Source organism: Otolemur garnettii, unplaced genomic scaffold (assembly GCF_000181295.1).
Source record: "Otolemur garnettii isolate 467f Iridium unplaced genomic scaffold, OtoGar3 scaffold00016, whole genome shotgun sequence".
Taxonomy (NCBI): Eukaryota; Metazoa; Chordata; class Mammalia; order Primates; family Galagidae; genus Otolemur; species Otolemur garnettii.
Genome location: NW_003852411.1, coordinates 18,829,448 through 18,844,993, shown reverse-complemented (window position 1 = coordinate 18,844,993; position 15,546 = coordinate 18,829,448). Strand labels below are relative to the sequence as shown.

Here is a 15,546-nt window from a genome sequence, read left to right as displayed (position 1 = left end):
CACTCCTACACTGCTGGTGGGAATGTAAACTAATACGTTTTGGAAAGACATCTGGAGAACACTTAGAGAACTAAAAATAGACCTGCCATTTGACCCTGCATTTTCTTTATAAGGTATATATCCAGAAGACCAAAAATCACATTACAACAAAGATATTTGTATCAGAATGTTTGTTGCAGCCCAATTCATAATTGCCAGGTCATGGAAGAAGCCCAGGTGTCCATTGATCCACAAATGGATCAACAAACTGTGGTATATGTACACCATGGAATACTATGCAGCCGTAAAGAAAGATGGAGACTTTACATCCTTCATGTTTACATGGATGAGCTCCATCCATGTAGAATGTTCTTCTGAGCAAAGTATCATAAGAATGGAGGAAAAAGTATCCAATGTACACACCCCTATTATGAAAGTAATTTATACCTTTTATATGAAAGCTATAACCTAATAACAACCTAAGGATATGGGGAAGAGGGAGGGCGGGGGGAATGGGTGGAGGGAGGGGTATTTGAGGGTTCACTTCTGTGGTTCATCTTACAAGGTTACAAGTGTATCTTTCGATGAGCAGAATATGAATGTTTTAACACAATAACTAAGAAAATTACATGAAGGCTATGTTAACTAGTTTGATGAAAGTGTTTCAGATTGTTTGTGGACCCCAGAAGTGCATTAATGTACACAGTTAATTCAATTAAAAAAAAAAAAGAACAATGACCAACCTATGATAATATAAGTCTAATTTGAGGAAATAAAAATCTGAAATAGGATGTTGGCCCTGAAAAGAGAAAATGACTTATTTTAGGGAAATAATTGGCAGGAAAAGGTAACTGAATCATACTTCTCTTTAATTGCCATATTCAGGGCCTCAGTGCTGGGTTAACTACCCCTGGAAGAGGGCATATTTGTGTATTAATTTAATTCATTTAACAAATATTTGTGTACCTATTATATTTTTGGCACTGGGCTTGATTCTAAGAGATGACAAAAAGTTCTTTTAAGGTTACTTACATTTTAGGTGGAAATAAATAATTTACATTAGTATAGAAGTTAAAGAGTACTATGAATCATTACAGTGTTAATGGCAATTGACTCAGGTATAATCAAGTACTGAATGTGTGTCTTAGGTCCTAAGTGCTGTGAGACTAGTTAAGAGTGTCATTTGGGGCTTGTTGCCTGTGGCTCAAGTGGCTAAGGCGCCAGCCACATACACCTGAGCTGGCGGGATTTCAAATCCAGCTCTGGCCCACCAAACCACAACAATGGCTGCAATCAAAAAATAGCTGGGTGTTGTGGCAGGCGCCTGTAGTCCCAGCTACTTGGGAGGTGGAGGCAGGAGAATTGCTTGAGCCCAGAAGTTGGAAGTTGCTGTGAGCTGTGATGTCACAGCACTCTACCCAGGGCGGCAGCTTGAGGCTCTGTCTCAAAAGAAAAAAAAAAGTGTCATTTGGGCTCTTAATCTTTTCTGATACAGAGAACCAGTGGTGTTTCAAAAAACAACTGATCTCATCATTGGGTACCTGAGTATGATAGGATCCCATATCAACTGAACTAAAGGGTTTTATGTTAATTTCCTCCCCTGTGTCTAGAGTTTTATTTAAAAATCTAAAATACAAATTATCAGTGTTAAATTTAGTAAGTATAATCTTTTAAGGTGTAATTTTATACTCAATCATATAGTAATCTTTATATATTTTTAAAATACAGCAGCTTCTAATGAATGAAAATCTACAGCATTTAAAGAAAGTACATTAAATTTTCATATTTCCAAGTTGTGTATCTTTTACCAGTAAAAATCCTCATGCAGTTTTAATGAGTAATTGACCTTTCGGTTTGACAAAGACTGTATTTCAGTCAGTTCCTATAGCAATGTTTTTGTCCTTTGAGAGTTTAATATCCTGTTTTTAACTGTTGGAAAATTCACTGGAGTCTAGTGTTTTATTTGTTGTAAGAGATAAGATTATTGAATTTGGGGGGGTTGAAATCTGCTTTGAATGTACTTAGTGGGTATGGGAATGATTTCTACATTTAAATTATAGTGTGATATTTCTATATGTGTATCTTCATTTTTAATGAAATTGTTCCTTTGGAAAATGTAGTATTGGGCACTTAAAATTCTTTCATCTTTAATATTTTTGAAGCATATAAAAATGAATAGTTGCCCAGAAAGGGACCTGGTTGGCTATGATTCCTGAGCTAAAAAATGGTTTTTACATAACAACCACCATACCCTTCTTCTAAGGGAAAGAAGTAAAGAAAAAGAAAGAAAGAAGGGTGAGGAAGGGAGGGAGAAAGGAAAGAGAGGAGAAAAGCATGCTGCAGAGGAGAGAGAGGAGTGAGGAGGAAGGAAGGAAGGGAGGGAGGGAGGGAGGGAGGGAGGGAAAGAGGGAAAGAAAGAAGAAAAGCATGCTACAGAGTCAGAAATATTTACTATTAACATTTGGCTCTTCACAGAACACTTGACTCATCCCAATATTCATAGCATATTTGTGCATAGCTTTAAGTGTATTTTAGGTAATTCCTCAAAGTCTATGGAGTGTGCTATTGTTACTATACTTTGTTTTGTATATATAACTTGGGGCTACTTTGTAGTTAATGTTACTTTTGTTACATTACATTTTGTTATATAATAATTTTTCTTTGTAACAGTGCTCTAAAACAAACTGTTCTTAGGAACTTTTTAGTATGAATAGTGTGAAAGTAAAGTTTTAGTGTATTTCTAGACGAAAGTATCTAAAAAATAAAATTAAAGAATTTTTTTTTTTTTGCATTTTGAAACAACTTGAAGTGTAACAACTTAAACTTCATAGATTGACTTTGTTCTTAATGGAAAATGTATTTGATACAGATATAGCAAGAGAAAAAATTATGTTTCACTACATAGGTATAGTGGCTGGCACCCAGTTTTCTCATTTGTTTATGTTAAGGGAGCCAAAACAATTTGTCAGGAACTCAACTATACAGTTGATTGTTTTGGCAACTCTCGAATATGTACTTCAGACGTTCAAGTAGATAATCTAATAGAAAAAGCATATTTTAAGATTCTAAAAAATTTTTTTGTATTATTTATAAGCTAGTTCAGAAAAGATTGGTCTTTAAAGATAAATTTTGAAGGCATTTTTACCCAAAATATATTTTTTTTTGAGTTGGCAATGAGGCTTTATTTTGGAAAAAGCAATCAAATTGGTTTTTAATTGGGGGTGTTTGTGGGGGTAACCCAGGTGGTAAACTCCTCAGAAAGATGGGCTGAGGGATGGGGCTGAGCCTCAGGTCGGTCTCCTGTCCCGTGTGCTCCCTGGCACAGCTGCCTCCCCCACAGGCTCTATGGCAGCCATGTGAGAGGATAGACTGGAGGGGCCTCAGTGGCAACTCACTTGGGCAGAACATCAGAGGACTCAGGCACCAGCTTCCCGTCTCGGGTCTCAATCTTCTTCACAACCACAGCCCTGGAGCTGGTGCGGCTGAAGGACCTGGAGTCCCCACCGAGCCAAAGCCAGTCTGGAAGGAGCTCAGACCATAGCTGAGGCCAGGGCTTATGAGGCCCTCGAAGGCCAAGCTCAGGCCACCTGAGTAGCCACTGGTGGTCTTCGGGTGGATACTCATGTTCTGCATCCCTGACTCCAGCTGGCTCTCCTCGCCCTCCAGCAGCTTGTGGTAGGTGGCGATCTCTATGTCCAGGGCCAGCTTGACATTCATCAGATCCTGGTATTCACATAGCTGCTGAGCCTTGCCCTGCTTGGCCTGACGCAGGGCAGCCTCCAGCTGGGCCAGCTTGGCGTTGGTATCCTTAAGAGCGAGCTCCCCACCCTGCTCAGCATCCTCAATGGAGGCCTCCAGGGCAGCTCTCTGGCCTTTGAGAGCTTCAATCTCATTCTGGAGCTGGCTGATGTTCTGGTTCATGTCGGAAATCTCTGTCTTTGAGCGCTGCAGGTTGTCCCCTTGCTTCCCAGCCTGCACCTGCAGCTCTTCATACTTGGTCTGGTACACACTCTCAGCCTCAGCCCAGCTGCGGTTGGCGATCTCCTTGTACTGGGTGCAGACCTCAGCAATGATCCTGTCCATGTCCAGGGAGTGGCTGTTGTCCACGGACAGGACCACAGATGTGTTTGAGATCTGGGGACTGCAGCCCACAGATCTCCTCTTCATATAGCTGTCTGAGGAAGTTGATTTCGTCAGTGGGTCCTTCCAGGCGGGACTCCAGCACCACCTTGTTCATGTACACTTCATCCACATCCTTCTTGATGAGGACAGATTCATTCTCCATCTCATTAGCTTATTGATCTTCTCCTCATACTTATTCTTGAAGTCCTCCACCAGCCCCTGCATGTTGCCAAGCTCTGCCTCCAGCTTCCGCTTCTCCTGGCCCAGTGTGTCCAGCTGTCGCAGAAGGTTATTGATGTAGCTTTCAAACATGCTATCCATATTGCTGCGATCCATCTTCTTCTGCTGCAGGAGGTTCCACTTGGTCTCCAGCAACCTGTTCTGCTGCTCCAGGAGGTGCATCTTGTCGCTGAAGGAGGCAAACTTGTTGTTGAGGGTCTCGATCTCCTCTTTCTCCTGGGTGCACACGGCCTGAATGTTGGGGTCCACCTCCAGGTTGAGCGAGCTCAGCAGGTTCTGGTTCACTGTGACAGCTGTGATGCCCCCCATATCTCCAGCCCCATTGTAGCCTCCACCCAGACCCAGACCAGTGCCCAAGCCACTCAGGAAGCTGCTGCTGCCCACCCATGAGAAGCTTGAGGAGCTGATGTGGGCACTGGGCCTACTGCTGTAAGAGCGGCTGCTGAAGGCCCGTGGGGCAGAGATAGACACCTTGTAGGACTTCTGGTAACCCTGATGGACATGGTGAAGACTGGAGTAGAGGCAGGTGGGCCAAAAAGTTAACAAAATTACTGTAGTTTTTTTTTTTTTCTTTTTAGAGATAGAGTCTCACTTTATTGCCCTTGGTAGAATGCCATGGTGTTATAGCTTACAGCAACCTCCAACTCCTGGGCTTAGGCGATTCTCCTGCCTCAGCCTCCCAAGTAGCTGGGACTACAGGCACACACCACAATGCTGCACTATTTTTTGTTGCAGTTTGGCCAGAGCCGGGTTAGAACCTGCTACCCTCGGTATATGGAGCTGGTGCCCTACCCACTGAGCCACAGGTACCACCCTATAGAACTATCTTTATAAATTGATTTAGTCACCGATTTATGATTTCAGAAGATAAGCAAACAAACAAAAATATATGGAATTTTCATTTTCTTTTTTATTAAAAAAATTTTAAATCAATAAATGTAAAATGTGCCATCTCTTTTCCCTGCTACCAATTCTAATTTCTGGAAGAAAAATTTTTAGTGATAGTTTATACATCATTTTCCAAAGGGAACATTCTGTATATTCTGTTTGATAACTGCCTTTTCCCATTGAATAATATATTACAAATACTACATTAAACTATTTTTACTCTTTTTAAACGCATAGTATCCTATGGCATGGATATAGTATAATTTATTTCTCCATTTTTCTCTTGAGCATTCTATAAGCAGTTTACATTTTTCTTCTTTGCTATTCCAAATATACTAATATTATTGTAAAGGACAGTAGTTTTTCTTGTATATATGTTGTGCTTCTATGTTGTGGTTACTCTGAAACACAAACAGAGATAACTGGAAATTAAATTGCTGTGATGCGCACAATCTTGTTTTTGATAGGTTCTACCAAATTTCTCTCCAAAAAGATTCCATATTTATGCATCTTCCAATAGTATATCTGATTACTCTTTTCCTCATATCTTCACCAACAGTAGATATTTTCAGTCTCTTCCACTCTGTTTCACAACAAGTATCTCAATATCTCCTTTGTTTACATTTCCCTGATTATAAGTGAGTTTGAGCAAGTTTTATATGTTTCTTGGGTGTACACTTGATTTGTGCAGCTTGTATGACTATTAAGCCACATATGAACTGTTCTTTCTGATAGAGATTTAATCTGGCAATACCTCTATAGGTATTTAAAAAAACACTAATTTGGTTTACTAATCTGGCAGAATGCCAGTCTAAAGGAAAGTTAGGAAAGGAAAATAAGCATTATTTTTGTTTTAGGGTATGGGTAGAGCCATGAAAAATTATTCCTTCTATCCCCTGACACCCTATTCTTTTGGATTTTTAATTTGTGAAGAAATCTGTATTGTTTGGGGATCTCAGCACACTAGGGGTTTACAGATCAAAATTACTAGGAAACCCAGAAATAATCCATCCTGTTTCGGGGAGGAAGGAATTTTGCCTACTTCTAGAAGTTTCTTCCTTTTCCCCAGATGTTTATTGAGTGCCTGCTCTGCCAGCACAGCGGTTGCTGGTCACATAGGCCTGCTTTCTTTGTGACTGGCACCAGCTTTACTTGGTGTGGTGTCAATAAATCAAATAAAAACATATTTGTGTTAGATTAAGACATTTTAGTGATGCTTCAGTTGACCTAAGGAATTTAAATGTTATAAGAATGATCTCTAGTGAAAGCTGGGAACCCTGCAGTTTTCAGCAGTGTTAAGGTACATGGGTATGTAAGAGCATATAGTACTTAAATATTATTTTTGTGGTTATTACTAGTGAATGCTATCTGTGATGATAATAGCAACAACAGGAGTTAACTGGCAGTGAGCATTTACACATGCCTGGGATTACTGTCAGCATTTTATATCTATTCTCTGTAGGTTAAAGTGAGCCCTCTCTGGCCTGTGATTCCGAGAAGTACAGTAAAGGTCTGTAGTATGCAGAGCCCTCTTCTTCAGAGGTTTGTGTCTAGGAACACTTCCATGGCCATTTTGCCTGCTTTTGCTGCCAACTTAATTATTAGGATGCAGACTAAAAAATGACCTTGGTGTTATGATTCACACCTCATGGTGATAGCGATACAGCTGCATATTTTCAGTGAACTTTTGAATTAGAAGAGGTCTTAGAGCCATCTACTGCTTGCCCTCTCCTCAAGTAAAATTTCCTTAATATCTCATGGGTTGACTGGTCACTGTGGAAGCAGATTGAGTGACTGATTCATAAAGCAATTAATTCCATTTATAGTTACTAATAATAATGGAATATACATATGAAATGGGTAACTGTGAATTGTCCACTTCTATTAGCCCTGTAAGGTAGCATTCTATCAATTTTTAGGACAAACAATTGAAGATTTGAGAGATTAGCAGTTTGCCCAAGGTCACATAGTTTGTGAATATTTTTCTTGCTAAGACTTTGACTTTGTTTTTCAGGATCAGACCTTGCTTGAATCTCCTCTTTCTTCCTTAGGCACTGCCCTCATTTTGGGAAGGATTTGAGTAAGGCAGACTCCCATTGTTTATCATCCTCATACTAGGGTTTGGTTTGGAGCCAGAAATTATTGACAGTAACTGTGACTCCCAAGTGCATTTCTGAGCAGGCCCTGGGGAGATAGATAGCTGAGAATCTGCGTTGGATCTGCATTGTCTTTATGTAATCTATTACAATTAGGAAAATGTTAGTAACCTCAAATCATTACAATATTTAAAATTTAGAGTCTGACAACAATTTAGGCATTACCTATTTGCATATAGAATATACTCGATTTATGTGCATGTGGCTTGAATTTAATTATATTGAACCATCTCATTTATAGTTCTGGAAACTGAGACCCTGAGATTAAGTGACAATGTCAGGACTAGAACCTAGGCTTCTGAGTACTTTTTAATTACACTCTGTGACCTTTTTTTGCTGGAGCAAGACTAAACACTATTTACAGAAAGTTTATGAAAATAATTCATATGCCATTATCTTTAGCAGCAGTTAGTATTTAGAAGGAAAGAGCTTCATTTTTTCAGTTGGAGAAATTATGGCTCTTGTCATACCATGGGGATGTGGTGTTCTAATGATTTGACTATAGCATTGGGAGTTGAGTGACTCATATCTCTTATAACTGCAGGAAAGAAGCTGAGCTTTCCGAAAATAGTGCTAAAACTATTATACTGGCTTTATTATTGGGGCTGGAGTAAATATTTGTAAAATGTATGTCAGCTTGAGGGCTACACGGTAGAGTACTATTGGTGTTTCATTAAACTGTAAATAGAATTTAAACTGTGAATAGACAAACTATTCAATAAAAATTTCAAGTGGTACCCATTTTCATACATTAAAAATTTTTGAGTGATATGCATACATTAAAATTTTTTGAGTGATATTTTAATAATAAAACTAAACCCTGAATCTAGATGATTAGAGCTTTAATTTGTTTTTTTTTTCCTTTTGTACAAAAATGACAAACAAGAGAAAACCACATCAGAGAAAGTTGTTAGATTTTTCATGTCTCTTTGTAGTTGCCTGACCATAATCTGCTTAATAGCCTTTATAATTGCTTTTCTCCCCATAACCTTTATGACTCTCCAGTGCTACTCTTCTCTTACTTGCTCCCACCAGTCCCAAGGTTTGTGTTGTCCTTACCCTTCGTTTCCAGATTCCTTTCTTCTATTCCTCTCACATTTAATTAGATTTAGTGCCTGTCATTTGTGAGACACTTTGTTAAATACTTAAGATATAGGTTGTATCTTTAAGGAGCTTTTCAATCTAGAGATGGATAGAGATGTGCATAAAATAAATGCAAGATATTAGAGGTACAGGTACTTAGAGAAAGATGTGAATTCCAGTGGCTAGAATTTGGATATCTCTTGAAGACTATGATCATTTTCAGAGTAAGAATTCTGTTGAACATTTATAATGGTCATGTTATCCAGTTAAGGGATTAAAACTTTGAAATTTAACTTAAGTTCCACTTTCACTACTTTTCTGGAAAAGAGGAGGATGTTTTGCTTAAGTATTATAATAAGCCTTAATTATAGAATGATGTAGCTAGATTCCCATTTCTTTCATTATGAAAAGAAAGCAGATTTTAGGGTATAGGATACAGAAATAATGGATTGCGGTTTGGATTTAATGGAATGTTTAACCTTCACCTAAGTCACATTTTCTGTGCTGGGCTTTATCAAATTTTTTTAAGGGAAAGAAAGTGTGTTATAACTTGTAAAAGATTAATGTGTCAGACCCTATGTGATGTTTTCCAATTGAAGAAATAGCTAAAGAACTTTTTTTAATTTCATATTAATGTGAGGGCACAATTGAGTTACAATGTTTGCATTTGTTATGTAGAATCCTTGTTGTAGTTGTGTACTGCACCCAGAAGGTGTGCCATATAACTTTACACATCCATCCCTCTCCCTCCTCTCTTTTCTCCCCTCCCCCATCTTGGATTGACTTGAATTAAATTAGGCCAGAGTACTAGTTCTTTTTTTTTTTTGAAAAGTAAATTTATTTCAAGTTAATGTGAGGATACAAACAACTAGGTGAAAATACTTGATTTTGTTAGGTAGAGTCCCTCTTGTGGTTATGTGTGCCTCCCTCCCCCCCACACCCTGTGCCCATTCAGTGAGAGCACTCCAATGTCTTCCTCTTTCTCCTCCCTCATTATCTCTTTCCTCAACTTGGATTGAAATGAATTTTTCTTCTATGTGGACATGCATCAGATTGTCTACTGGCTTCATATTATTATTGAGTACATTGGATAATTGCTTTTCCACTCTTGTGATACTTCACTAAGAAGAATGTGTTTCCATCCAGGAATATTACAAAAGATGTGAAGTTATGATCTTTTTTTATGGCTGATTAGTATTCCATGGTGTGCATGTACCACAATTAGTTTGTTAATCCATTCCTGAGTTGATGAATTTAGGTTGTTTCCATGTCTTGGTGATTGTAAATTGAGCTGTGATAAACAATCTAGTGCAAATGTCCTTATGATAAAATGATTTTTTTTTCTTCTGAGTAGATGCTTAGTCGTGGGATTTCAGGGGTCAAATGGGAGATCTAATTTAAGATTTTTGAGGAAGAACACTAATTCTTAATATATGAGAGGTTTGTGCCTCCACTTGAGAATTCACTGTGTATACACCAAAGTATTATTCATGAGAATGTGCTACATATTTGAATGATATAAAGGTAGAAAAGGTTGACAGCCATTGATTATAGGTCACTTATACTGAGGTTTGTGGCCCTCAACCCAGGTGTGAAAGGTTCTTTGACTTCTCACTGAGTTTCATTGGCCACTCATGCACCTACCAAGTATAGACAACGAATGGGTCTTTTATTCACAGTATAGACCACAAATACATTTTGGCCTTACTAATGATCTCAGTTGTGAAGCCTTCACTATAGACCCTATGAAAAATGGAGACAATTGATAATTAGGATGGATCTTCTGAAGAAAATATTAATGATTTATCCTTTTGGGTTTTTCAAGTGTGATTCATGGGATAGTTAGGATCATTAGGAAACCATATATAACTCAAACATCTTATTCAGTAGATTTCATCAAACTTGTGGAAGTTTAATAAACCTTTATTTTTATTTATTTATACTTTTTAATTAACAAATAATCATTATACATACATATAGGGTATGTTTAATAAACTCATAGTGGATAATTACTACTCCCCTAAGTGCTATGGATACAAAGATAAATAAGACATGACCTTATGGAAACAGAACCATGAGTGATTTTTGCAAAATATAAGGGCAGTAATAAGATATGAATAAGGTACTGTGTGAGCTCACTAAAAGGAACTTAATCAGGTGTGGGAATTCAGGGAAAGGTTTTTGGAAGTTAGACCTCTGTCCTCAGCCTTAATTTATGTATGTTGTTTAGACAGAAATACTTGGATGGCATAGTAAAGGAAGCCTTCCAGGCTGAGGGAAACTTTGCATGATGAGAAATAGCATTGTGTGCATAGCAAAATAAGTATAGTTCAATTCTAAGGGTGGAAAACCACAGTTGAAATTAGAGAGAATGCTAAGGCTCAATACCAGAGGGCCTTTGTGGCATACTAGTGTTGCATTTCCTGCTTTAATTAAGGGGTGGTATTAAGATACATCTTTATAGGTGTGAAAATGTCTTTAAGGATGTAATTTATTATGTTATTCTGAGAATCTTTTTTTCTTAAGAGACAGAGTCTCACTTTATTGCCCTTGATAGAGTGCTGTGGCATCATAGCTCACAGCAACCTCCAACTCCTGGGCCTAGGCAATTCTCTTGCCTCAGCCTCCCATGTAGCTGGGACTACAGGCGTCTGCCACAATGCCTGGCTATTTTTTTGTTGCAGTTTGGCTGATATATACCTTCTGAATTTGTTGAATTTTTAAATTTTATTCATCAGACATTTATTGAATGCTTGTCAGTTGCCAGTACTTTGGTTGAGTGGGGAATGCAGTGATGACTAGAACACAATCTCTTAATCAGTAACTTGGTCTAGAAAGGAAGACAAACAATACTCAGGCCATTACAAAAGATGTGTTACCCGAGAGCTATGTAGAGCATGCTTGGCAGGCCCAACAAAATAGCAATTTTATTCTAAAATCTTACTCCAAAATCCATTATTTTTTGTTGCTTTCACTATTTTGTTTTATTTTTATTTTTTAATTTTTTTTGACAGAGACTCAAGCTATCACCCTGGGTAGAGTACCGTGGTGTCACAGCTCACAGCAACCTCAAACTCTTGGGCTTAAGCGATTCTCTTGCCTCAGCCTCCGAAGTAACTGGGACTATAGGTGCCTGCCACAGTGCCCAACTGTTTTTGTTTTTTAAGCTGGCCATGGCCAGGTTGGAACCGCCAGCCTCGGGGTATGTGGCCAGCACCCCACCCACTAAGCTATGGGTGCCACCTAGGTTTTTGCAATTTTACAGCTCAGTTTTGAATTTTAAAGTCCTTATATTAAGGTGACCAGATTTTAACATTGGTAAAGCGGGACATCATTGACCGGGGTGGGGGGGAGGGTGGAGGGGTTCCTAATAAAAAAAAATTTGATCTATATGGAGCAACAAAAATGTTCATAGAATGCAAAAATAGTATTGTAATATATATTTTTTAATTTCAACATAAGTGCAAAGTATAAGTACAAACATAAGTATAAATATAATACATTAAAAAATTATGTATAGTATTATTTTATTCTTTGGCATATTTCTCATTTGAGTGAATTTTTTTTAGTAGATTGCTGTCATTGTTTAAAAGGTCATGAAATTTTTCACAAGAATTTGTTAAATTATATTTCACACATAAAATGGCTTTCAAAGTCTCAACACTTAATTGTGATTTTTCTGATGTCCACACTTTATTTACCGTAGGAAAAATGTGTTCAGTTGCAGCATTTTCCTGGCAAGGACAGTGCGTATTCCACAATTTTTAGTGCATTATTGTATGGAACATGGTTTGTTTCAAAATGATGAAATATTTCTAACCATTTGTTCTCAATTGTGATTTTTGCTGATGCCCAAGATTTAATTAACCTTTTCCTTATCAATATATATTTTTAATAATGATACCTCGTAAGTGTCGCTTTCAAGGCTGGCGCTAGAGTTTTTCCCACGATTATAAAATATAAATAATATGAGTACTGTCTGCTAAATTCATGAAATAAATAAATAAATTACTTACGTAAATTATCTGAATAGCTGATTTGTTGACATCACTTGTTTAACTAGTACACAGTATGATGTGTATCATCTGAGAGACAGTTACAAAAGGTTTTCGTGGTTGCCAATGCCAAAAAATGCCATTGTTCATTAAGTCCAAACAATGGTGGTAGAATTCTAACAACTGATCAACAATGCGAACTTTAGTAAGCAGTTCTTGATAATCAGTTCTCAACAATTATTTGTTATTATTAAAGTTTAACATTATAAAATTAACAAAAATAATATGAAACTCATATCCTGGTGAAATAGCCACATGGCAGCCGAAAACTGTATATTCCCTTCCCATTCTCCTGCTGTTCCCTAGCTTGTCGTGCATTCTTTCCATGATTTTTCAGGACTTTTTAAAAACGCGACGGGACGCGGGACAAATTGTTTAAAATCAGGACTGTCCCGCCGAAAGTGGGATGTCTGTTCACCTTACCTTTTATGTATGAGCTGATCAATATTAAAGACTTACCCAGTCTGTTTTGGGGTGGCTGCTTCCCCCCCATTTTAGCTTTATACTCAGTAATTTCTTTATTAGTTAATATGCATCCTGTAAGTAGACCTGTTTCCTCCAGAGTTTATATTTCTTTCCTTTCCCCCCCAGATAAATAAATTGGAAACTTTGTCCATCTCTTTCTCTTTGTTTCTCCATCCTGCTTTCCTTGTCTGCATACATAGACATGGAAAGATATTTTGTCTTTACCATGTCTAGTTGTCTGATTTTCTCAGTAACTCAGCTTGGTTCTTATATGTCATTACATGTAATCTTTAGGAGGGAATTATAAAAAGTGTGATGTGGATGAGCCTGGCCTCACTTTTACTGCTGGATTTTATGTGACTGCTTTCGCTAGTTTTGTGAGCATGTCCCCTTTCTAATTGCTTTGAGCATATTTTCACTTTCCACATTTGATTAAAAACAGGGATCTGCTCAGTTAGGGAAGGTCTCTCATATCTATTATGGCACATGTTAGCATGTTCCTTTTATATCTGTTAATTAAATTTGAACTATCTTGATGGGTTCTTTCTTCTCTTGCACCACTTTGCTTCTAATTACCTCCAGCCCTTACTTAATTTTTTTTTCTAATTGATTGACTGCCTTTAAAAAACATCATTCCTTGAATGATACGTTTAAAAATAATCCTTACTATAGCAATTTATATATATATATATTCTTTCGTACAATCTGCCAGCTTTTCTCCTTCTTCATCACCCCTTAAAGTACTTTGAATAAAAAGTCATAGATAATAAACTCAAGTATATATTCCTCAATTTAAAAAAAAATTTTAAAAATAACAATACACTAGCCTCATAATCAAGAAAGCAATTTGCTTAATATTGTTAATTGTCCTTTAGGTAAAGTTTATTGGCTGCCCTAGTTCTCCTAAGTATTATTGACAGGTTTCAATGATTAATGATACTTTTTAATTAATCACTTATACTTGGCAACTACAGGTTCTGTTATTAATTGGGAACCTGTAATTAGATTCAGAATGACAGTGATGATGATTTAGTTGGGAAAGAAATCATTCAAGTTGTGGTCTTCTCTACTTTGAATCTTCTCTCTGTAATATATCACCTTGCTTTTGTCAGTAGAAAATGTTATAACATTTCAGAAAGTCCAGATGATTTTTTGCATTAGCTTTAGTGATTGACATTTGCATATCAGCTTTTACATAGAACAAGTATAGTATTCTGCCTCTGTTATGTGAGAAAGGAGAGATTATATTTAAGGTCAGACATATATGGTCTTAGTTTTCAGCTGTCAAAAATGACATTATTTTGGGAAGTAATTAAAACAAATAACTAATACTTTTCCACATTGGCAGGTATTATTATTATCTTTACAGATCTGTGCTCCTCTAGATTTTACATGACTGAACAAACCCACACATAGTGTGGTTTGGGGAGAGTTTATAACAACCAGTGGCTGTCTGTATTATTTTTAGCAAGCATTTATTTTACTAAGAAGAGTAAAATTAAGAGGAAAATCTCTATAAATCCTCAATAGTCACATTGACTTGGCAGCTTTCTCTTTTATGGGTAGTTTCTCAGTTAAAAAAAAATAAAAACTGAGAGTTTACACATATTTGTCCCTAATTTTGTGATTTATTTTTAACTTTATTTGAAAAATAAAAAGAATTGTCTATCTATCTATCTATCTATCTATCCATCAAATCTGTTGATCCATCCATCTATCCTTTCTGCCTATATTCCTTTTATAATGTCAGTTAATACTAGTTCTGAATTTTCCCTTTTATGATTAGGATGAAAAACATTGCTAGCAAGAATAAATTTTTTTTTCAAAGCACAGAGTGGCCACAGTTAAGAGGAGTCCTTAAATTACTTTTATTGAAGTATCATACACAGTTATTTTGTTTGATCTAAAAATTTACATCTATTGTATCTTCTTTGGTATTATACAAGTGGGTACTGCTCTCTGCATGTTAAAAATCAGTGGATAATAAGAGATAAAACAACCTGAAATGCTTTTCTAGGTACTTTGAAGTGAAGGACTGAATAACAGCAATAATAAAAATGATACCTTGTACTAAGTATTACTGTGTGCCAGACACTTGTCTTCAGTACTTCATATGTATTTTAATTTTATAGTAACAACACTGTGTGGTTAAGACTATTCTTTCCATTTCACATGTATTTAGACAGAAGAAAGTAGTAGTCCTACTGTGTGGGTCTAATAATATCTGGAGTACTCTGTGTAGTTCTGTTTTTCAAAGAACAAACTATAGGGAAACCAAAATAGATGAGGAGAATGTTCATGAAAAGGAATTGAAGTTAGGAGTATTAGAGGAGTCATCCCCAAATTCTACTACCTAAGTTAAGCTTAGTCTCTCTCAGTCTCTCAGAGACTGATTTTGTTAAACTTCATAGGGGAAGTTGAGACTATTAGCTGTGAATTCCCTTAACCTCCCTTTCTTAATATTTTTGTAAATATTTTTTCAAAGCCCCATATCTAGTCAAAAGATGATATGCTCTTCTGATTAGACATGAAAGCTGGGCGCTTTCATGTTTTTAGCA

At 36.9% G+C, this 15,546-nt stretch overlaps 1 protein-coding gene and 1 pseudogene across 5 annotated transcripts in view; one reads left to right on the top strand and one right to left on the bottom strand.

Annotated features, from left to right (window-relative positions):
• Window positions 1–15,546, top strand: part of RABGAP1L (RAB GTPase activating protein 1 like) — a 665,252-nt gene that overhangs the window by 172,862 nt on the left and 476,844 nt on the right. The gene's annotated exons all lie outside the window — the stretch shown is intronic.
• On the bottom strand, window positions 3,371–4,871 carry LOC105886601 (annotated as a pseudogene).